Source organism: Podarcis tiliguerta (genome assembly GCF_965153285.1).
Source record: "Podarcis tiliguerta genome assembly, chromosome: 17".
Classification (NCBI taxonomy): Eukaryota; Metazoa; Chordata; class Lepidosauria; order Squamata; family Lacertidae; genus Podarcis; species Podarcis tiliguerta.
Genome location: NC_139550.1, coordinates 28,080,336 through 28,103,453, shown reverse-complemented (window position 1 = coordinate 28,103,453; position 23,118 = coordinate 28,080,336). Strand labels below are relative to the sequence as shown.

At 44.8% G+C, this 23,118-nt stretch overlaps 1 long non-coding RNA gene across 1 annotated transcript; it reads left to right on the top strand.

Moving 5' to 3' along the window:
• The first annotated feature begins 1,031 nt into the window (after positions 1-1,031).
• Positions 1,032-22,860, top strand: LOC310667944. Its single transcript, XR_014506459.1, has 3 exons — positions 1,032-1,228; positions 16,446-16,725; positions 22,665-22,860. It is a non-coding gene; the product is annotated as an uncharacterized lncRNA (long non-coding RNA).
• Positions 22,861-23,118: the final 258 nt, after the last annotated feature.

Below are 23,118 nucleotides of genomic sequence, written 5' to 3'. Positions count from 1 at the left end.
TGTTATGTTATGTTATGTTATGTTATGTTATGTTATGTTATGTTATGTTATGTTATGTTATGTTTTATGTTTTATGTTATGTTATGTTATGTTGTGTTGTGTTGTGTTGTGTTGTTATGTTATGTTATGTTATGTTATGTTATGTTGTTATGTTATGTTATGTTATGTTATGTTATGTTATGTTATGTTATGTTATGTTGTTATGTTATGTATGTTATGTTATGTTATGATGTTGTTATGTTTTTTGTTATGTTATATTATGTTATGTTATGTTATGTTATTATGTTATGTTATGTTGTTATGCTATGCTATGCTATGCTATGCTATGTTATGTTATGTTATGTTATGTTGTTATGTTATGTTATGTTATGTTATGTTTTATGTTGTTATGTTATGTTATGATGTTATGTTATGTTATGTTGTTATGTTATGTTATGTTGTTATGTTATGTTATGTGGTTTTGACCTTTAAAGCCTTTCACGGCCTAGGACCCTCGTACCTATGGGACCGCCTCTCCGGGTCTGCCCCATGGAGGACCTTAAGGTCCATAAATAGCAACACCCTAGTGGTCCCGGGCCCTAAGGAAGTTAGATTAGCCTCAACCAGAGCCACAGCCTTTTCAACACTGGCCCCGGCCTGATGGAACGCTCTGTCTCATGAGACCAGGGCCCTGCAGGATCTGATTTCTTTCCGCAGCGCCTGTAAGACAGAGTTGTTCCGCCTGGCCTTTGGCTTGGAGCCAATTTGATTCCCTCCCCCTCTTTCTTTTTTCTTTTTCCTTTCTCCTCCTGTGATGAGGCTGCATTTTGATATTTTAATGTTTTAATATTTTAATGTTGTATTTTAATCTTGTTTTTAAGTTGTATTCATTCAATTTGTTTTTATTATTGCTTGTTAGCCACCGTGAGCCTGGCCTTGGCTGGGGTGGGGGTGGGGTATAAATAAAAATTATGATGATGATGATGATGACGACGATGATGTTATGTGGGGTGTTATGTGGACCCCCTGAATTCTAGGTAGCCTGCAGCTGAAGTACTAGCAGATGAGGCACATTGCCTTTTTTAAAAAAAGGTCAGAGGTTTTGTGCCTGTTACCAGTGGCATGACAGACGTGGACAGATGCCTCTTCGCCCAGGACTGCAGGGCTAAGGAAGCTTCCCCTGTGGGTTTTATCCAAATCATGCTGCTCTGAAAGTCACAGGGGCCCTAGCCATGCAGAAAGCAATGTGGTAAGATGCTATGGGATTTTGATATTTGGAAGTGCTTTTGAGAGGTGCCCGGGAGATTGTCATTTCTTTGGAGACTTCTAGCATGTCTTTACGGAAAAGTACTGTATTTTTTGCTCTATGAGACTCACTTTTTCCTTCCTAAAAAGTAAGGGGAAATGTGTGTGCGTCTTATGGAATGAATGCAGGCTGTGCAGCTATCCCAGAAGTCAGAACAGCAAGAGGGATTGCGGCTTTCACTGCGCAGCCATCCCTCTTGCTGTTCTGGCTTCTGAGATTCAGAATATTTTTTTTCTTGTTTTCCTCCTCCAAAAACTAGGTGTGTCTTGTGGTCTGGTGCATCTTATAGAGCGAAAAATACGGTAATCTAGAGGGCCATGCCTTCCCATCAGATGTCAAGGAAATAAACAGCTAACTGACTTTTATATGTTATGGCTGGCAATGGACTTGAGGAGACCTCTTTCACATTAGGCGACCCTAATTGTTTGATTACCTTGCCTTGCCAGAAATAAATTACATTACTTCAGGAGTTAAGGAAAGGGATAGCTCCCTGTATCATAACTAGGGGTGGGGGGATATGTCAAGTTTGGCTTTTCTCCATTTTCCATTTCTCCAACCTTAAGTTCAGTTTTCCACATCATCACATGAAAATTCTACATCTTTTCAATGTGAGTTTCTCCTATATTCACATTTTGCAAAGTAGTTACCCCTAATATAATGCATTTCTGTATGCTATTTTCACAAATATACCTGGATGCCTTTGAATACATATCCTACCCTAGTAGCATTTTAGTGCATGTTACTTGACTGCGGAACGACCTTGCAAAATTCAGATGAGGGCAAAATTGAAGGATGGCTATGGCTTGGTTTGCATAATGTTTCAGAAAGTGGGAATTAAGTCAGTTCACCTTTAAATGTGAACTGAATTGAATTTCTCTTCCATTCATAATCGCAACACATGGGAAGGTTTGCGAAGTGCTCAGTTCATGATATTTGTACATGCAGGTAAGTTTGTCATTTCATTGAGGAATACCTCAACTTTAAATGGGTGATGAGGCAAGATCTCTTCTACCAGGCGTTTGGTTAGTACTTATATTTCAGGAAAACCACACAAAAACAGCAATACTGAACCCACTTATCTGGGACTTACCTGAACTCAATGGGACTTACTTCTGAGTAATGTATAGGATCATTCTATAGCACTCCCATCTGTGCAGTAACAATTGTTGTTGTTGTTTAGTCATTTAGTCGTGTCCGTCTCTTCGTGACCCCATGGACCAGAGCACGCCAGGCACTTCTGTCTTCCACTGCCTCCCACATTTTGGTCAAACTCATGCTGGTAGCTTTGCAAACACCATCCAACCATCTTGTCCTCTGTCGTCCCCTTCTCCTTGTGCCCTCCATCTTTCCCAACATCAGGGTCTTTTCCAGGGAGTCTTCTCTTCTCATGAGGTGGCCAAAGTCTTGGAGCCTCAGCTTCACGATCTGTCCTTCCAGTGAGCACTCAGGGCTGATTTCCTTCAGAATGGATAGGTTTGATCTTCTTGCAATCCATAAGACTCTCAAGAGTCTCCTCCAGCACCATAATTCAAAAGCATCAGTTCTTCAGCGATCAGCCTTCTTTATGGTCCAGCTCTCACTTCCATACATCACTACTGGGAAAACCATAGCTTTTACTATACAGACCTTTGTTGGCAAGTAACAATTAAGTAACAATTATACCCTTCAACCTGTACACCAGACAGAATAATGCCCGCTTGTTTTACAGGTGCTGTAATGCTTAGGATCACAAGCATTGATCTTTGTTTCATCTTTCATTTCTCAGAATCCCACCCCCCCCCAAAAAAAATCTATAACTGCTGAATAAGCAGAAAGGCTGAGGAAGTTCATGTTGATGTGAGCTTCCTTAAAAGTCACCAGAATTGTGTAATGTGTTTTAAAGAAATGGTGTGTTGCTTTCTGGGTGTTTAGAAAGCAAATGTCCTTAACAAGGCTGGGCATAGAACCCTGTTGCTCACATCTAAGGCATGGACGCTGTTATGTACTGAAGTTCTCACCCTGGGCCAGCAGGGGGATACTGTAGATAGTTCAGGTCCACATATGCAAATAAGGGATCGAAAGTGACATTCAGTGATTGGATAGTTACAGAAAGTTGTTACAACTACGTTGTACTGGAGCTCTATATAAGCAGGCTGGCTGAACCCTTCAGTTCAGTTCTGTTCTGACCTGTGAATAAACAAGAGCTGTTTGGAGAATCGCTGTGTCGTCTGATATGTTCACCCACAACTTAACAGACGCCTCTCCACCCTCTTTGCCCCCACAGTGGCCAATCAGATGTGTCTCCAAAGCCCACAAGCAGGCGTCTTCCTCTATTGCTCCACAGTGACTGGTATTTCTGGCTGCAGTTTCCGTTCAAGCTGGAATAAAGTACACTGGGAGAAAAAAGAAAGGCGATCCAATCTCGCATAACTCCAGAAGCCCAGAGGGGAGTGAAGCCCAGACAGATAAACACAGGTGACTGGTCTTAGCAAATCTTTCTAGAGAGCAAATTCAAAGGAGAGAAAGGCGACTGGGGATTAGCTGATGGCTGTGCAGATGGTGCCATGAGAGGGAGAGTTTTTGCATTCACGGAGCGGCACAGGGCTTCCTGCCACGAGCGATTGTTTGGATTAGACAGTCGGTCTCCATTTCAGCAGATGGGCCTCCAAACCTCCAGGGTTCTGAATGGGCAAGTGTTGTGAGGTGGATTTGAAGTGGAAGTCAAAAAGAGGGAAGCTTTTCTGTGTTAACTCATCGTCCAGGGAACTGCTGTCAACATTGCATATAAGATAAGACAGAGGAAGGAACTGAAGGCAAACTGTCAATGAAAAAGAAGAACTGAAATATTATATGTAAAGGACTAGGAAGGCTGGTTTTTCTGCTGCATGCAGGAAATGGGAAACTGCACACAAACACTTGTTAACACATGTCCAGATGACTTGTTGCCAATTAGCTGAGTTCAACTGGAACTCTGCACATATCCTGTGATTTGGGGAGTCCCTTGCCATGGACAGATCTGCAGGTGTGAAATATACTCAGAGTCGAGAGTGGATTTCATGCTCGTTATTCAGCTTATAGTGGTGAGGAGGAATGACTGTCCCCTCAAAGTATCTGCTTTATATACAATGGTACCTCGCAAGACGAATGCCTCGGAAGACGAAAAACTCGCAAGACGAAAGAGTTTTTCGTTTTCTGAGTTGCTTCGCAAGACGGATTTCCCTATGGGCTTGCTTCGCAAGACGAGACGTCTTGCGCCTTTTTTTAATAACCACCAATGCATTCCTATGGGAAACCGTCAATACACAGCAGTGCTTCGCAAGACGAAAAAAACTTGCATAACAAAAAAACTCGCAGAACGAATTAATTTCGTCTTGCGAGGCACCACTGTACATTATTTACACAATGGGCTGCATGTGATTGGTTAATTCCGGAATTCTCCTGTAGGCCAATCAGGTTGTGGATTCACTTCCATTTGGAGCCGGATTGGGTGGCTCCTGCAGACCAATCATACTGCTGCATTGTTCTAGGACCAATCAAACTGCTGCATTCTGAATCCTACTGTTCTAGGACCAATCAGAGTGCTGCATTTTGGATCCTATTGTTCTAGGACCAATCAGACTGCTGCATTTTGTATCCTATTCAACTCAGTACATAACAAGGTGGAAGTGCTGAACTGATGTCTTGCCTCAGTAATGGACTGGATGAGAGCCAACAAACTGAAGCTCAGTCCAGAAAAGACTAAGGCCCTGTCAGTTGGTCATTTCCTCGATCGGAAGGATGGAAGCTTGCCTGCTCTTGATGGGATTGCAATCCCTCCAAAGGAACGGGGACATAGCCTGGGGATGCTTCTAGATCCATTGCTGACTTGAGACTCAGGTGGTCTCAGTGGCCCAGAGTGCCTTCCATCAGCTTCATCTGGTGGCCCAGCTGCGCCCCAATCTGGACAGGGACAGACTAACTTCTGTTGTCTATGCTCTGGTAACTCTAGGTTAGATTACTGCAGTGCATTATACACAGGGCTGCCTCTGAAGATGGTTCGCAAACTTCAGCTAGTACAGAATTCGGCAGCCAGGTTGCTCACCTGGGCAAGCTGGTTTGAGCATACAGCATGAAATATACTCGGAGCGGCGGAGTGATTTCATGCTCTGTATTTCAGCTCGTAAAACAGTGAATGAATCCCTCCCCCCCAATCCTCAGGCTTTATATATATTATGTACACAATGAGTTCCATCTGATTGGCTGATTCTGCTTCCCTCCTGGAGTCTGAATGGTTGTTGCATTCTAGGATCCTACCTGCCTATTGTTCTAGGATCCAAGGTTAGTACATAACACTGCACTAACCCAAGCCCAACTTCACGGGCTACCAATTAGTTTGCAGGTGCAATTCAAAGTGCTGCTTTTGACCTGTAAAGCCTTAAATGGCTCAGGACCACAATATTTCAAGGACCACCTCTTTCCATATGAACCTACCCAGACCCTGAGATCATCATCTGAGGCCCTTCTTCATGTGTCTTCTCTGTAAGAGGTTTGGAGGGTGGCAACACAGAAAGGGGCCTTTTCTGTGGTGGCTCCCCATTTGTGGGATGCTCTCCCCAGGGAGGCTTGTCTGACGCCTACATTCCATATCTGAAGGTGCCAGGTGTTTCTCCCAGGCCTTTGGCTAATATAACCATCTGTGGCCTTTTAAACTGGGGAGTGGGGTAGTTTTATTATTTTTGTTACTATGCTGTGTGTTTTTATATTGTGAACTGCCCTGTGATCCTCAGACAAATGGCAATATAGAAATTTAATTAATTAATAATAAAATAGTGCTGTCTGTAAGCAATTTTGTTCAGCCAGGTCAGTCCGCTTGCTCAGTCGCTGTCCCCTGAGCTTCTGATTTATGGAGACCCACATGATCCACTAAAGAAAGAGAGAAAATGTTATGTACTGAGTTGAATAGGATTCAGAATGCAGCAGTCTGATTGGCCCTAGAACAATAGGATTCAGAATGCAGCAGTCTGATTGGCCCTAGAACAATAGGATTCAGCATGCCGCAGTCTGATTGGTCCTAGAACAATAGGGTCCAGAATACAGCAGTCTGATTGGTCCACAGGAGCCACCCAATCCAGCTCCAGGTGGAAGTGAATCCGCAACCCGATTGGCCTGCAGGAGAATCCCAGAATTAGCCAATCACATGGGGCCCATTGTGTAAATAATGTATATAAAGCAGACATTCTGGGGGAACTTCTATTCCTCCTCACCACTATAAGCTGAATAAAGAGCATGAAATCCACTCTCGACTCTGAGTATATTTCAGAAAAGTACGCGTCTAAGATAGAAACAGATTTGAAGGAGTGGAAAGCATTTACCGAGCTATTATTTCAATGCACAAAATAACTCCTCCAGCCCCAGCCCTCTTAGTTATTGGTGTTGCAGACTCTTCTGCCCAGGTCCTCATCTGGATGAAACAGAACTTCTTTATGGTGCTACAGACCAACATTTGCGGGTTCCCCATAGCCCATGTGTTTGTGAGAAGACAAAGAACCCTAAGGGTATTTACAAAAGGGGTGGGTGGGTGTTTTCCTTTGTGTGTTTCCTAAAAGGATGGTGGGCTCTTAACTGTGCAAAAAATGCCACACTCCATTTTATAAGGAGGCTCTCTCTTGTTTTCAGGAGGGATTCTGCCCTAACTAATGAACTGCAAAGAGGGGGGGGGGGAATTGCTTCTCCCTCTTAATTTGTTGTGCTGACTGTAAAGTTCAATTTCATTAATGGTTTGCAGTGTTTCTGAGATCTGAAGTACTCCAGCTAATTAATCACCCTGGAGTTATATTGTGCACAGTGCAATGAAACACTTAATACGTTGATGAGACCCAACATAGTCTTTTGCACTTGGCGGAATGAATGTGGTGAGATGAATGGATCGGGGGAGGGGATCTCAAAATCTCTCTGCCTTTGAGGAGTGGTAAAAAAATAGTGAGATAATAAGGAGGATTATGGCAGGGAATTCTGTATCTGTATTGTGATTTAGAGTGCTCCAAGTACTTTTGCATACGTTTTCTTTTGCAGAATTGCCTTACCCCAAAAGAGCACCAATTTGCAAAACTGGCACCGTTACAGGTGCACAAAATGTAGGCTTGAGCTTTTTCTGGCAAAGTTGTTGAGCTTTTTTGTCAGAAGGTCGGCGGTTTGAATCCCTGCGAAGGGGTGAGCTCCCGTTGCTCGGTCCCTGCTCCTGCCAACCTAGCAGTTCAAAAGCACGTCAAAGTGCAAGTAGATAAATAGGTACCGCTCTGGCGGGAAGGTAAACGGCGTTTCCGTGTACTGCTCTGGTTCACCAGAAGCGGCTTAGTCATGCTGGCCACATGACCTGGAAGCTGTACGCTGGCTCCCTTGGTTAATAAAGCGAGATGAGCGCCGCAACCCCAGAGTCGGTCATAACTGGACCTAATGGTCAGGGGTCTCTTTACCTAATAATAATAATAATAATAATAATAATAAACCATTCCAACTATAAGCAGCCCCTCCCTACAACTCCCAGAACCATAGGTGGCAGATCAGGGGAAAGCAGTCCGATCAAATAGAGCGATTGATCACAAGAAGTTGCTCACAGACACCCCATTGGAATGGCAGTGCCCATCAATGGGGGGGCCCTCGGTCTCCTCAAATATTTTATTGCAGGAGCGAAGGGTCCTTGGGTTCTATGGCTCAGGTCTGCCTCTGCTTCTGCTCGTGTGTATTCAGATATCTTCTTTCTTAGAACCACTCCCCTCTTTAAACTGTCCAATTACCCATTTGAATAATTGTTTGCGCGTGTAGAATGGACATTTGTGATGGTGCATTCTCAGAGACCAAATCCCTCTCGCTTTTCAGCCATCATCCCCGCCACCGCAACTTATTATGGAAAACTGCAGTGATTTTGACCGGTACTTGGCATTCGTTATTGGCACGATATGCACAGACTATAGTTAAGAGCACCTTGCTGTGTAATAGGTTTAATACCAGAGCTGTACAAATATTTATTTATGTCTCCAGCAGCACCAGAGTACGACCTTTAAACGGATTGATGGTTGACTGCAATGCTTTAAGGATAAGTAATAATGCTCTCACTTGTCAATATTTGCTCCATGACAAGTTATTTGCTCCATGACAAGTTATAGCTAACGGGGTGAGGAAGGGTTCATACAGGCTGTGCTGAAACATCAACATTAGCTAATAACAATAATCCTTACAGAGGTTTTGGAACATATATCGCGTCCAAAAGTTCTGCAAGCTATTTTTAGCTTATTTTAACCATCCTTTTAACGCTGCTTGTGTTTGGCAGGCCAGGTCTATTCACTAAATATATCTTCCCAGGTTTTGCATGCTGCTCCAGGGGCACTGCTGCCATACCTGCTGGCATTGGCCCTGGCACCAGTGCCAATTTCAGGCAACACGGCACCCAATTTGGGCAAGAATTTGTGCAATTTGAGGTGTGAATTTGGCCCAAATCTGTGCTGGAAGCTGCAGGGCTGCTGCCTTGGGAGCTTTTGCCACCTGAAGCAGCTGCCTCGGCCAGCCAGCTGTGGGCTACCCCTGTTTAACCACACCTCCCTCCGGGTATTGGCATCTAATGTGTGTTTAAATCCTCTTGACAGCCAATAGCACCAATGACTCAACTCCCATGGCCCAACAGAGCTTGACCTGGAGCAGAGTTGGCTTTCCGGGCTCTTTGCATCCTGACAGGTGGCAAGGAGAATTTCATAGTTGCAGGCAGCAGCTACCTGTGTCAGAGACGGGGCACCTCGGGCCTCTCTGGGTGGCCTTTGGGATCCCTGTCAGCATCGCCCTTGAGCCAGTGTCACCAACTGGACTCATCCACTTCAGCCCCGACTGGGCTAGGCGAGCTGGGTAGCACTTCCAGAAGACCACCTTTCTCACAGGAACAGGTCTAAGTGCTGTGGACTCACAACTCAGAGCTGTGAGCACCGCAAATCACTCCACCAAGAAGACAGTTGTTGTACAGCAGAGTAGAGCAGAGCATAAATCACTCGGACAACAGCGCTGAAGAATATCTTCTTTTATTCACTAACAGCTACTGTACTATACAAACTATATACAAATGGAGATGCTGGAGTCCACTGAGTTTTTCAGCTGCTTTCTGCAGCGACCTTATCTACACAGAGATAACACTCAGTCTTTTCGACACACTGACTGACTCACTCCCTGACTCTCTCACTGACCGACTCTCTCTTTCACTGACCAACTCATTCACTGACTGTGGTGCTGGAGCAGAATATGTAGATATCAGAACACGCCTCCTCCTCTCTGCAGAATCAGCAGACTGCTCAGGAGATTCTTGGGTATGGGAGGGGTGAAATCTCCTCAATCCCACCTGGGAAAGTCAAGTAGAATCCAACATATGCTGATTTAGGAACAAGTAGACTGCAGATTACATTTTCCAGTGGCAGCTTGAAAACAGGGGCAGAGCAAGGTGGGGGCAGTGAGTGCGGACCCCCCTGGGTGTCATTTCCTTTTTTAAAAAAAATACATTTTTATTAATTTTGACATACAATTTATAAAATGTACCACACAAATTATTACAAATACAGTCTTTTTGGACTTCCCTCAGCACCTCCGCTGATCTTCCGTCTTAATCACTTTATATGCATTACTTAATTTTATATTGTCTTTACCTCTCTTAACATATCATCTCCCCTTCTCCAATTTTACAATATTTCTAACAACACTCCTCACAGTACTTCTTGCAAACCTACAAATGTCGTTTGATCATCACAAATACTTTTCATATAGTTCATAACTTTACTCCAGTCTTCAGTAAATTTATGGTCCCGTCGGTTTTGGATCCTTCCTGTTAATTTATCTAATTCTGCATAGTCCATCAACTTCATTCTCCATTCTTCGATCGTCTGCAATTCTTCTTGCTTCCATTTCTGGGCTAATAATATTCTAGTTGCTGTTACTGCATATAAAAAAAGTTTACATTCTTTTCTGTTTATATCACTTCCCACCATTCCCAGTAGGAATACTTCTGGTTTCTTTATAAACATATGTTTCAACATTTTTTTCAACTCATTGTATATCATCTCCCAGCAGTGGCGTAGCGTGGGGGTTGCAGGGGGGGCCGGCCGCACCGGGCGCAACATCTGGGGGTTAGGGTTAGGGTTAGGGTGCGCAAATCCACGGGTTAGGGGGCGCAAATTACTTGCCTTGCCCCGGGTGCTGACAACCCACGCTACGCCACTGTCTCCCAGAAACATTTCACCTTTTTGCATTCCCACCACATATGATAGAATGTTCCCTCTTTTTCTTTACATTTCCAACATTTACTGCTAGATTTATACATTTTTGCTAACTTAACCAGAGTGATATACCATCTATACATTATTTTCATTACATTTCCTGGGTGTCATTTCCGAGGGGCGTGACATGCGGCGCGCCACCTGCCCGTGACTCCCTTCTACCCCAAGCCATCGGGGGAAGAGGCTTTGCTGGCAGCCTTCCCCTCTTCGTTTTGACAGCCCTGCGCTCCTGGGCTGCTCGAGGAGGCAGGTGGGGAGAGGACGGGAAGGAGGCAGGCGAGCAAACAAGCAGAGGGTGGAGGGAAGGAGAGAAGCAGAAGCTTCCTCTACTCAGGACCCAAACCCTGCACCCCCCCAAAAAGCTGAACAACTTTGGCCAACCCTCTCCCCTGAACAACTCCTGGCAATGACAATGGGTAGGTCACAGCCAGTCATTTTGTACTGTGAGTAGATCACAGTCTCTTGGGAGTCCAGCTAGATTTCAATGAGTGTGTGGGGGGGGGATGACAAGAAATTTTCCGCACTGGGTACCACCTGACCTCGCTACGCCACTGCTTGAAAAAGCAAGCCAAGCCCAAAGTGAGGTTTAAACCACTTGGAAAACTGCCTGGTCCTGCAAGGCCACTAAATGCCCTTTCTCTTCGCCAGCCAGGGAGGGGTCTGTTCTGCTGTCTCTGTCTCCCCATCACTTTGCTCCCCTGGTATGCCTTGCCTCTTTCTACTCCAGCCATCACTCCACCAAGATGTTTCTATGGCAACGCTGTCGAGCCGCGGATGAGACATTTTTATTTAAACCCGAAAGATAACAGGAGACCATGCCAGACAAATTACCTCCAGGCAAGCTGCATCGCCTTGTCAGACGTGGAGGGCTTCCTTTCTTACACCATGGCTTTGTACACACCACACGTTGAAAGCATGTGACTTCTCCCGCAAAGAATCCTGGGAAATGTAGTTGACACCTCAGCTCTGCAATTCCCAGCACGCTTAAGAAACGACAGTTTGCGAGAACAAGAAATATAACAGGTGATAACAAAGTATTATGTACAAAGAGTAGAATGTAACATTTGATGTAATAAACCAGAAATGGAAGTTGGGGGAAGTCAACAGGGGGGGATTGGAAAATGAATGTTAATGCAGGAAGAGTATTGTTAGCCCAGAAATGGAAGCAAGAAAGAAATTCCGACGAAAGAAGAATGGCAGACGAAATTAATGGACTATGCAGAATTGGACAAAATGACAGGAAGGATTCGAAACCTGCGGGACCAGAGATTTACAGAAGATTGGAAGAAGTATATGAATTATTTGAAGAGCAACTGCAATCAACAAATTACGCTAGTAGGACTACAAGAAGTTTTGTAAGGAGAAATATACGAAGTGTTACAAAGCAGAAAAAGATAGAGATATTGGTTATTAGTTTGAAATGTAATAGGGAAGATAAGAAATGCATACTGAGGGATTAGATTGGAAATTTTTCAGACAGGATTGATGGAAGTCAAAAATTTGAATAAGATGTAAAAGTATGTTTAATTACTGTTGAAAATGATATGTTAAAAAAAACTAATAAAAATTATATGAAAATGAATGTTAAGTAATGATATTGGATATTTGTCCTGAGAAAAGAAAATCAATAAAAAATATTTTTTAAAAAGAAACGACAGTTTGCAGGATGCTTGAACTGGGCTTTAAATGTACAGTGTTGTTGTTGCTTTCTTTAGTTTTCGAATGTTGATTTTTGTGTGTTGTGTATTGTTATTTTTAGATATCTTTCGTGTTGTTGTTGTTGTTGTGTGGGAAATACTAATAATTATTTTTTATTTTTTTAAATGTACAGTGTTTATCAGCCCAAGTGCAGAGAGGTGGGAAACAGGGCTGGGCTACCCATGGAGACTGAGTGAAGCAGCCGCCTCAGGTGGCAGAAGCCGAAGAGGCAGTGAAGCCATGGGACCCCCACCCAGGGGCAGAGGAAGTGGGGTGCGGTAGAGCAAGGCCATCCTGAGTGCCATCTCTGAGAGGGGTGACAAAATGGCGGGCGGCACTCACCTGAAGTGCGCCTGAGCCATGCATCTCTCCTGGGAGTGACGAAGTGGCTTGGGCACCCGCAGGCTCCACGCTGCCCCAAACGGTCTGCCCGCCTCCTCCCCCTCAGCTGTAGGGTGGCTGAGGGGGAGGAGGCAGGCAGACTCCTCGGAGACCCCACGGAGCATCCTGCCCTGGCTGGCCCTGCCCCAGATGCCTGATCAGCTTGCTCCACTGCTGCCCCCCCCCCCACCTGGCAGAGAAGCGGCGCCAGCAGCAGCAGCAGCGGGACTGGTTTCTGGTGAGATTCCACTGGTGCGGCTTTGTGAGCGCCACCACACAACCCAGATAAGTGAGGCTCAAACTCAGCTCCGGTTTGTAAAATGGGGGAAAGCAGCAGAAACTAGCATGCAAAGGTCATCACTGGCACGGCTGATTGAAATTGCTACACGAACAGGATAAGTAAATTATTAGACTGTGTATAAGTAAAGGTAAAGGTAAATGTACCCCTGCCCGTACGGGCCAGTCTTGCCAGACTCTAGGGTTGTGCGCTCATCTCACTCTATAGGCCAGGAGCCAGCGCTGTCTGCAGACACTTCTGGGTCACGTGGCCAGCGTGACAAGCTGCATCTGGCGAGCCAGTGAAGCACACGGAACGCCGTTTACCTTCCCGCTATTAAGCGGTCCCTATTTATCTACTTGCACCCAGAGGTGCTTTCGAACTGCTAGGTTGGCAGGCGCTGGGACCGAACGACGGGAGCGCACCCCGCCGCGGGGATTCGAACCGCCGACCATGCGATCGGCAAGTCCTAGGCGCTGAGGTTTTACCCACAGCACCACCCGCGTCCCCTGTGTATAAGTACAGGATTATATTTTGCTCCAGCTGTGTATGCACAGGGCTGCTCGGAAAGCACAGCTTGGATTGTGAAAAATATCTTTCTTCACCTGGTCTTCACCCACCAGGGATAGAAATGGCATATTGTATTTTAATATTTTGTTGGAAGCTGCCCATCTGGCTGGGGAAACCCAGCGAGATGGGCGGGGTATAAATAATAAACTATTATTATTATTATTTGTTGAAGGTGTGCCTAATTCAAAGCTACTGTTTACGTATATAGTGAAAAATTCTGAAAATAAAATAAAAATAGATTTTATTTGTAATTAGACTAAACTTTAACTTTGATCCACTGAATATTGTCCTTAGCTTTTGGATGGAATGGAACAAAAGTTGATCCAGAATTTATTAATGGAAAGAATCAAAATTTGGAAACTTGCCAAGACAAACCAAACCAAATGAAATCCAGCCAGATGGGCGGGGAATAAATAAAATTTATTATTATTATTATTATTATTATTAATTAATTAAGCAAAGGCTGAAAGAAAGAGCAAATCCTAAAAAAAACCCCACCTTAGCTACCATTTATTCATTTTTTGAATCTGAAATTCAACTTGGATGTCAATATAAATGTAATCTTTGATCTACCGTTCTAATTGTTTTGCTTTACATTAAAAGAAGTACATTTCGTTTAGCTTCCCAGTGAATAAAGAACCTTCAAGCTAAATAAACTTGCTTATACGCTGCTCCATTTCTCAACTATACTGGAAGAGATTGTTGTTGTTTAGTCGTTTAGTCGTGTATGACTCTTCGTGACCCCATGGACCAGAGCACGCCAGGCACTTCTGTCTTCCACTGCCTCCCGCAGCTTGGTCAGACTCATGTTTGGAGCTTCGAAGACACTATCCAACCATCTCGTCCTCTGTCGTCCCCTTCTCCTTGTGCCCTCCATCTTTCCCAACATCAGGGTCTTTTCTAGGGAGTCTTCTCTTCTCATGAGGTGGCCAAAGTATTGGCCGCCTCAGCTTCACGATCTGTCCTTCCAGTGAGCACTCAGGGCTGATTTCCTTCAGAATGGAGAGGTTTGATCTTCTTGCAGTCCATGGGACTCTCAAGAGTCTCCTCCAGCACCATAATTCAAAAGCATCAATTCTTCGGCGATCAGCCTTCTTTATGGTCCAGCTCTCACTTCCATACATCACTACTGGGAAAAACATAGCTTTTACTATACGGACCTTTGTTGGCAAGGTGATGTCTCTGCTTTTTAAGATGCTGTCTAGGTTCTGGAAGAGATTAAGAAACCTATATTCAGTGTTCTATAGGGAGTGATTTGGAAAAAACACACCTTAAAGTGTACTGAGAAATCCAGAAATCAGCTTGTGACTAGCGCTGTCTTCCATTGATTCCATTGATTAAATCTCAGATGCTAGAACAATAAACTAGAGCAGCATTTTCAATCTTGGAGGGCAACCCCTATGTCTCTTCCCCATGATTCCATCCCTGTTCTTCTAAGTCACTAACATCTCAAATGACATATTTGTTTTCAGTGCCTTCAGGCAGATGGAAATTTCCTTCCTTCCTTTGAAAGTCAGTAGAGTAGGAGACTCCTCATCTCGGAGTTGTGGGTTCAAGCCCCATGTTGGGCAAAAGATTCCTGCAGTGGACCAGATGACCTTCATGATCTCTTCCAACGCTACAATTCCATGAAATTCTAGGAAAATTTTATGTATGGTTCAGCTTTATAGCTTAAAGCTCCGATGATTTCCTAAACTCCTTTAATTGGTGCAAAAACCGAATCAAATCAAGCAGATTAAATGGTTAGGCAATGAGCCTGATGTTCTCCAGACCTTTTAGAGTTGAATCTAGAATTGCCTGTTGTACAAGGTTGCATTGTACCCCACGCAGAACACTCAACCAAATTTCTTATAATTAAACAAGACAGGAAGTACATGCTGTAAAATTTAAGTGACATTTTAATGACTCACTTTATAATATGAGGGAACAAAGAAGTCTATTCCAGAGGTCATGAGGATCTCATTTACATAATGTATCTCTTGTAGAAATTAAAGTATTACACAGCCCTTATATTACAGCAACACTAGAATGGTTCAAACTGCATGGGGGTGCATTTAAAAAAGTAATACTCTCTTCTAAGAAATACAATGGAATTACAAGCTGAATCTCAAAAGTCTATTTTGTGCAATTCACAATAATCACAGCAGAAATCAAACCTGGGAGCTGTTTCACATATTGCATTTAAAAAAATGCACACCTAAAAATTTATGTATAGATCTAAACCTATAAATTATACAGAGACAAATGTGTTTGGAAATACATCATTAGCAGTGGGGAAGAAATTCAATCTAATTCACATTTTAATGCAATTTGCACTTTCTAAAGCAACACATAAAGAGGGAGCTATCCTTCAAAATTCACACTGCCCTGAATTTTGCAGTGCAGAATAATGTGTACAACTGAATAATGTGTACAAAAATGCATAGATTGGTTAAAATAACACCCTCAAAAACATTAGGTAAAATTACAGTGGTACCTCTGCTTATGTATCCCTCCGGTTACATAAACTTCAGGATACATAAGCGGCAAACCCGGAAGTATATTTCCGGGTTTTTGCTGCACATGCATGCGCAGAAGCACTCTACCACTGCATGTGTGTGCGCACAAGCGGTCTCTCCAGTTGCAAAAACATTGAGATCCGGCCGAACCTCTGGAATGGATCCCATCCACAACCGGAGGTACCACTGTACTTGTAAAAATGTGTATATTAGGTAAAACTGAATAAAAATTGGCATGTTAAGAGTAACACACAATAAAATGCTGGTGGATTATTGTGTGGGGTTTTTTGGGGGGGAACTGCAAACTGATGCAGATAACATCATGCCCCCAACCACTGATGGCTGCTTCATACAGATGTTGAATAGCAGTGGGGACAGAATCAAACTTGGTGGCATTTCACAGGGAAATTGCCAAGATGTAGACAAGAGGTAGACATGTGTCTCAAGGCTGTTTTCTGGTGCTGGTCATGCAGGTAGGAGCTGAACTACTGCAACATGGGGCCTCCAACTCCCAACCCACAGAGAGGGCCCAGGAAGATGCTGTGGTCCATGGCATCAAAAGCCGCTGAGAGATCTCCAAGCCAGCCTTCGTGTGGCCCTCTCCCACCTCCCCCTTGAAGGAGGTCACCTGTCAGGGTGACCAAGGCTGATTCCTCACCAAACTCAGTCCTAAATCTCTGCTAACATAGGTCCGGATAATCTGTTTCCTCCAAGGGGGCCTGCAGCTGAATCCAATGCCATTTATACAGGAAAGTAAGGGATCTTTTCTTATTCCATCTGCTTCTTAAAGGTAAAGGTAAAGGGACCCCTGACCATTAGGTTCAGTCGTGACAGACTCTGGGGTTGCGGTGCTCATCTCGCTTTATTGGCCGAGTGAGCCAGCGTATAGTTTCTGGGTCATGTGGCCAGCATGACTAAGTCGCTTCTGGCGAACCAGAGCAGCGCACGGAAACTCCGTTTACCTTCCTGCTGGAGCGGTCCCTATTTATCTACTTGCACTTTGACGTGCTTTTGAACTGCTAGGTTGGCAGAAGCAGGGACCGAGCAACGGGAGCTCACCCCCTGCGGGAATTCAAACTGCCGACCTTCTGATCGGGAAGCCCTAGGCTCTGTGGTTTAACCCACAGTGCCACCTGCTTCTTACGGGACCACAATTCTGGGTCTTTGTTTTTTTAAGTGCTGCATACTCTAAAAAGCGAAGGTTGAGAGCTGCTATAGAGCCATCGCTGTGCACTTTTACAGAGTTTACAGAGGCACAAACAGAGGCATTTTGAAGAAAATGTGTGAAGGGAGAAAGAGGTCAGAGGGCAGCAATGAGATGGATAGAGAGGAAGTGTCAGTGATGATTGTGGAGGCTTCTTATAACAGGTCAAGGCATTGGCCCAGATCCAAGAAACACGTGGGCCCATCACATGGGAAGGAGATTGTCTTCAGGTTCTAAAACAAGAAACAAGCACAGCAAGGCATCCGAGCAAGGAGACAGGAGACATGCTGGAAGATGAATGCAATACCTGCCAGTCAAAAGCTCTCAATATTTAATGCCAGCCTCTATTCCTCGTGATTTTAGAGCCCAAAGGAAGCCCAAGGCCAAGACTCACTTGGAAACGAAGGACCCAGAGTCTGGAAGAAGAATGGGGAGGCACACAATGCCCGATGCTTGAAGTCCAGTGTGAAGTTTCCACAGTCTGTGTTGATTTGGGGAGCCATGTCATCAGCTGATGTTGGTCCACTGTGCTTCATTGAGTCCAGGGTCAACACAGCCGTCTACCAGGAGATTTTGGAGCACTTCATGCTTCCTTCCACAGACGAGCTTTATGGGGATGCTGACTTCATTTTCCAGCAGGACTTTGGCACCTGCCCACACTGCCAAAAGTACCAAAGCCTGGTTCAATGTCCATGGGATTACTGTGCTTGATTGGCCAGCAAACTCGCCTGACCTGAACCCCAAAGAGAATCTATGGGGCATTGCCAAGAGACAGATGAGAGACAGAGCAATGCCTTTCCGAGTTTCACCTGTAACTTAGAATAATAGAGTTGTAAGGGACCCTGAGCACCATCCAGTCCAACCCCTTCAATGCAGAAATATGCAACTGTCACATGCAAGGTTTGAACCTGCAACCTTGGTAATATCAGCACCACACTCTGACCAACTGAGCTTGGGAGAATGTAGTGAACCTAACCAACATTGCTTGTTCAGTTAGATTCCTCGTTTTCATTGAAACCTTGTCTTACCAAGGGGTGAGGAATCATTGTTTGCTTCTCACTTTTTAAAGTTGTTCTTATTTCTCATTAGATATTTTTCTCCTGCTGTTCCTACTTAACTTCCACCTTCCTCGACCATTGGTCCATGATGACTGGGGATGATGGGAGTCCAATGGGGCCATAGGTTCCCTATTGAAAGAAAAGTCCTGTTGGGAGAACCAAGGGGCCACTGGGCCTCTTTCCCTGTGCACTTGCTAAATATATTCTGGCTTTTCTCAAACTCTACAAAGTGTGTGTGTGTGTGTGTGTGTGCACGCGCATGCACACAGGGGGAGGCACACTTCCCTCTTCTCTAAGTTACTGGGTTAAAACCATTTTATTCTCTTGAGCTGTTGGTGAGAAACAGTTTCTATCCAAATGCTATTTTGGTTTTAAACGCAGTGTAAGGAGTCTCTGTGGGAGTATATTATATTTTAAAAATGGGGTATCAGGGTTTTTAGGGGGCTAACCAGGTTGGGATAGCAGGCTTGTTGTCTTATGTAGATTTCCCCCCCAATTTTGTTGTTCTGTATGGGACAATGACAATAAAGACTATCCTTTCGTATCGAGTAACAGCAGGTTCTCCAAGGTTGGAGCTAGCAGTCTTTCCTGTCATCTGTGCTCAAAATTGGGGTGCAAAGCTCCACAGGTGAGCTCTGGCCCCCTACCCTAGTGCAACACAGTTTCTTAAAAATCCCCACTGCCTTAAGAGTCCAGAATGCTGAATATTTTCTTGACAATTCCTTGCCGTTTCTTAGATCCTTAATGATGCGCCCACGTTCATTGGAAATCTTAGAGACCTGCTGAAATAGTGCCGTGCGGGGGATGGGAGGAAGGGAGCAGAAGAACCATGCAGGAAGAGACGATGAGCAGCTAAGAAGCAAAGCATGCCAGTGGGCTTATTTTAAAAAATAAAAGGGAAGTCTGCCAGGCAGCAGCAACCCTGTGGCTTCAGTCACTAGAGCGGCTCATGCAGGAAAAGGGGGCTATATTTAGCACAGCACCACAACCTTCTCGAGCCCAAATCCAGGCACGTCGTCAGCAACACAGCATTAGCAAAAGCCTGACAAATTCCTGCTGGTTTTAAAATACTGTCGCCCACTGTCCCCGTCCCCGTCCCCCCCCGCACCCGGTGGCAGATTTTGCTCTTTGTGGCCTCTTTTAATGTGGCAACAGATGGTCAGGTCGGTACAGTACATCCAGATTCAGTGCTGGCCTCCCTCTCTGTAAGTCGGCAAAGCGGTTCAGCCGGGTCTTGCTGCTGGCGGGATTTTATCAGGCACAAGGTCTGGGATGACAAAGGAACTGATTAGCCAGCACAGATTTCTGATCTCTGGAGGTTTCTGGGTGCGAAGGATCACCCCCGCAATCGCTGGGGAGTTTCTGGACAGGATCCCCAGAATTACCGTATTTTTCGCTCCAAAAGGCGCACCGGACCATAAGGCGCACCTAGTTTTTAGAGGGGGAAATCAAGAAAAAAAATCTTATTCTCCCCCTCCCAGCCCCAAAGAGCTCCCAGAGCTTCTAGGGCTGCCAGGGGAAGCCCGCCCCCCCCCCCCAGCCCCAAAGAGCAAAGAAGCCAAGACAGCGAGTGGGATCCATCCCGCCCGCTGTCTTGGCTTCCTCTTTAGCCGTGCGCAACCTCTCCAGCCGGGAGAGGCTGTGCGCAGCTAAAGAAGCCATACCTGTGCGCAGCCTCTCCCGACTGGAGGGGCTGCGCGTGCCTATGGCAATACCCCCAACTCCCGCAGAAGCTCACAGAAGCTGCATACCCTTTAAGGAGCACGTGGCTCCTGCGGGCTTTTCTAGGAGGAGGGAGAAGGGACTGACTACCCGTGTCAGTCCCTTCTCCCTCCCGGGGAAAAGCCCGCAAGAGCCGCACGGAGCTTGTGTGCGGCTCTTGGGGGCTTTTCCTGCCTGCCTCCCCCCTGCATTCACTCCATAAGACGCACACAAATTTCCCCTTACTTTTTAGGAGGGAAAAAGTGCATCTTATGGAGCGAAAAATATGGTACTTGGGCAAATCTCGCTACTTACCTGTGCTTTGTGGCGCAGGAGGACCCCACATGTCACAAAGGCCTTGAGTGTGGAAACACAGAGAGGGAGTTGTGCAGTCCTTGGGATCTGCCAGTTTGTCTAATAAAGGCATTTTTGTGTGTGTTAAGTGCCCTGTGGTACATTAAGGACGACTGTGGGTCTTTATGGGCCTTGCTGCTGAAATCCCAAAGTTCGCTGCCCCAATATTCTGCTCCCAATGAAGGCAATTTTTGTTTTGTTTTGCTGCAGCAGCAGTGGCAACAACTTCCTGGCTGCTGCTGCCTAATGGCAGAATTAAAATGGTAGTTTCAAAAAGTACTACATATAGTGCTATTTTATCCTGCAGTCTGTTTTCCAAGGCCAAAATCCTTTTATTGTTCACTCGCAAATCCCATTTAACTAAGCCCCCCTGCAATGCTAATTAGTAGCTTTCTTATAGATTCTGCCCATTATTATTTTTTTGCTTTTAATTTAGTGCATTTGGGGGATTTATAATTTACCGCTCCTTAGTCAGCATCTGTTGCCAACATGCAGCTTTTATTACTTGCTTTCTCTTCCCCATCAATTTTTATTTGATAGCATTTTTTCCTCTCTTATAGCAAAATAAAACTTACCTGAAAGGAAACCAGTAACCGAAGCCACTTCTCCAATGAGGAACTCAAGTTGACTTACCAAGGAGCAATTAATCACTAATTCCTCAGCTGCATTGAACAAGAGAAAGCAGTAAAGGGGGAAGAGTGGGTAAGGAAGAAGCTTTTATCTAATCAAATTACAACTTTAATTTAAGTAGCCTTGAAAAGCCTCAGAGCACTGCCCAAGTTGGAAAGGCAGGCACTGCAATTGCATTTTATTACTGTGCTGAAAAATAGACATAAATCAGCTCTTAAACATGGCAGGAGACCACGTCAGAAAACCAGAGGGTTGCAAACATTGGGCCACATCACCAGGATTCTCAGGAAAGTGGAGAATGAATGACAGGGTCAGGGAAGACAGCTAGTCTTATAAAGAACACAAGTAATTTATTGCAATAGTGCTAGGATAATTCAGATAATAAATCTATCCTCCCCCAGCTGATTTTAACGGCACCATTTTCACCGACCTGTAGAAGGTGCCATTGAAGTATGTGGTGTTACATTAAATGTGGACAGAGAACAGTGAGCATCTGGGCTTGGTTTTTAGGTTCAGGAATCGGATAGACAAGAACAACAAACTGGTAGCCGGCCAGCCCTAAATCTATGCCCCCAGCACATTTAACAAAACCACCACATCCATCTATGGCAGAAAAGAGCAGTTGCAACTAGAGTCCACTACAAGGAAAACTAACCTAGGAGCAGATATGTCTTCTGTATAATAGCTACCAAGAACTTTATAAAATGAGCTGCAGAATAGTATAAAATGAGCTGCAGAATGGGGGGGGGGGGAGTAGTAGTTTTAACCAATAAAGAAACTTGTATCAAATTGAGTCAGTGAGACTGCATGGGAGAGAAGCAAACAGAAGCAATTTTTTGCAAAGAGGAAAGTACCGTATTTTTTGCTCTATAAGACTCACTTTTTCCCTCCTAAAAAGTAAGGGGAAATGTATGTGCGTCTTATGGAGCGAATGCAGGCTGCGCAGCTATCCCAGAAGCCAGAACAGCAAGAGGAATCGCTGCTTTCACTGTGCAGCGATCCCTCTTGCTGTTCTGGCTTCTGAGATTCAAAATATTTTTTTTATTGTTTTCCTCCTCCAAAAACTAGGTGCGTCTTGTGGTCTGGTGTGTCTTATAGAGCAAAAAATACGGTATTTCCATTCTTAGAGCACACTGTGGACCGGGGTGTTTTGTTCCCTTAAACACTTGCACGTTTCAGAATATCCCTGGACTAGACTTGTTTGTTTAAATGGGAAAGAATGAATTCCAGACATCACCATACAACAGAGCAGGGCAGAACGCTGTCCTTCTCGATGAGAATACGTTTGATTAATAGTGAAGAGTGTGCGTCCATATGGCGCTCAATATCACTTGCCCTAGAACAGCTGTTTGTGAGATGCCACTTTACTCAGCCTCCTGCAGCTCAGAAGCCAGCAACAGGCACCGAGGTATTTTATTTCTGCTCTGCAGCACATCAGTATTGTTGAACGGATATCCATGAAATGCCAAAACAGAAATTCTCACGTTCTGTGGAGTTATAGTTCCCCAAAAACAGATGGTGCCAAAGTTTCAAATTATATATCCCCCTAGACTACCCAGAAGAATTGTGGCAGTCATTAAAAAAAAAAGAAAACACCATAAAAATATGCATGTCCCAAGCCTTTAATCTGCTGTTTTTGCCCCCATTTCAGGAGGAATCTAAAATAATCCTCAATTTGGTCTGATGCTTTACTCTTCCATAATGCTGCACTTCACAATGCTGACCACAATGATGATTTTCTTCAGGTTAAAACCCAAGGAAAAATCTGTACCAGCTGCCTTGCGAAATATCTTTGGGAGAAGAAAAGGCTAAATCCTACACAGAGCAGAGTCCCTAAGGCAGTTTGATGGCATCTTGTAAGCCTCCTTCCCGCAGCCAAGCGGGTGCAGAACGTTTTGCTCTGCTTTCCTTTGGACCACGTCAGCAAAGCTGAGAGGAGTGTGGTGTAGTGGTTAAGAGCGGTAGTCTCATAATCTGGGGAACCAGGTTCGCGTCTCCGCTCCTCCACATGCAGCTGCTGGGTGACCTTGGGCCAGTCACACTTCTCTGAAGTCTCTCAGCCCCACTCACCTCACAGAGTGTTTGTTGTGGGGGAGGAAGGGAAAGGAGAATGTTAGCCGCTTTGAGACTCCTTAAAGGGAGTGAAAGGCAGGATATCAAATCCAAACTCCTCCTCTTCTTCTTCTTCTTCTTCTTCTT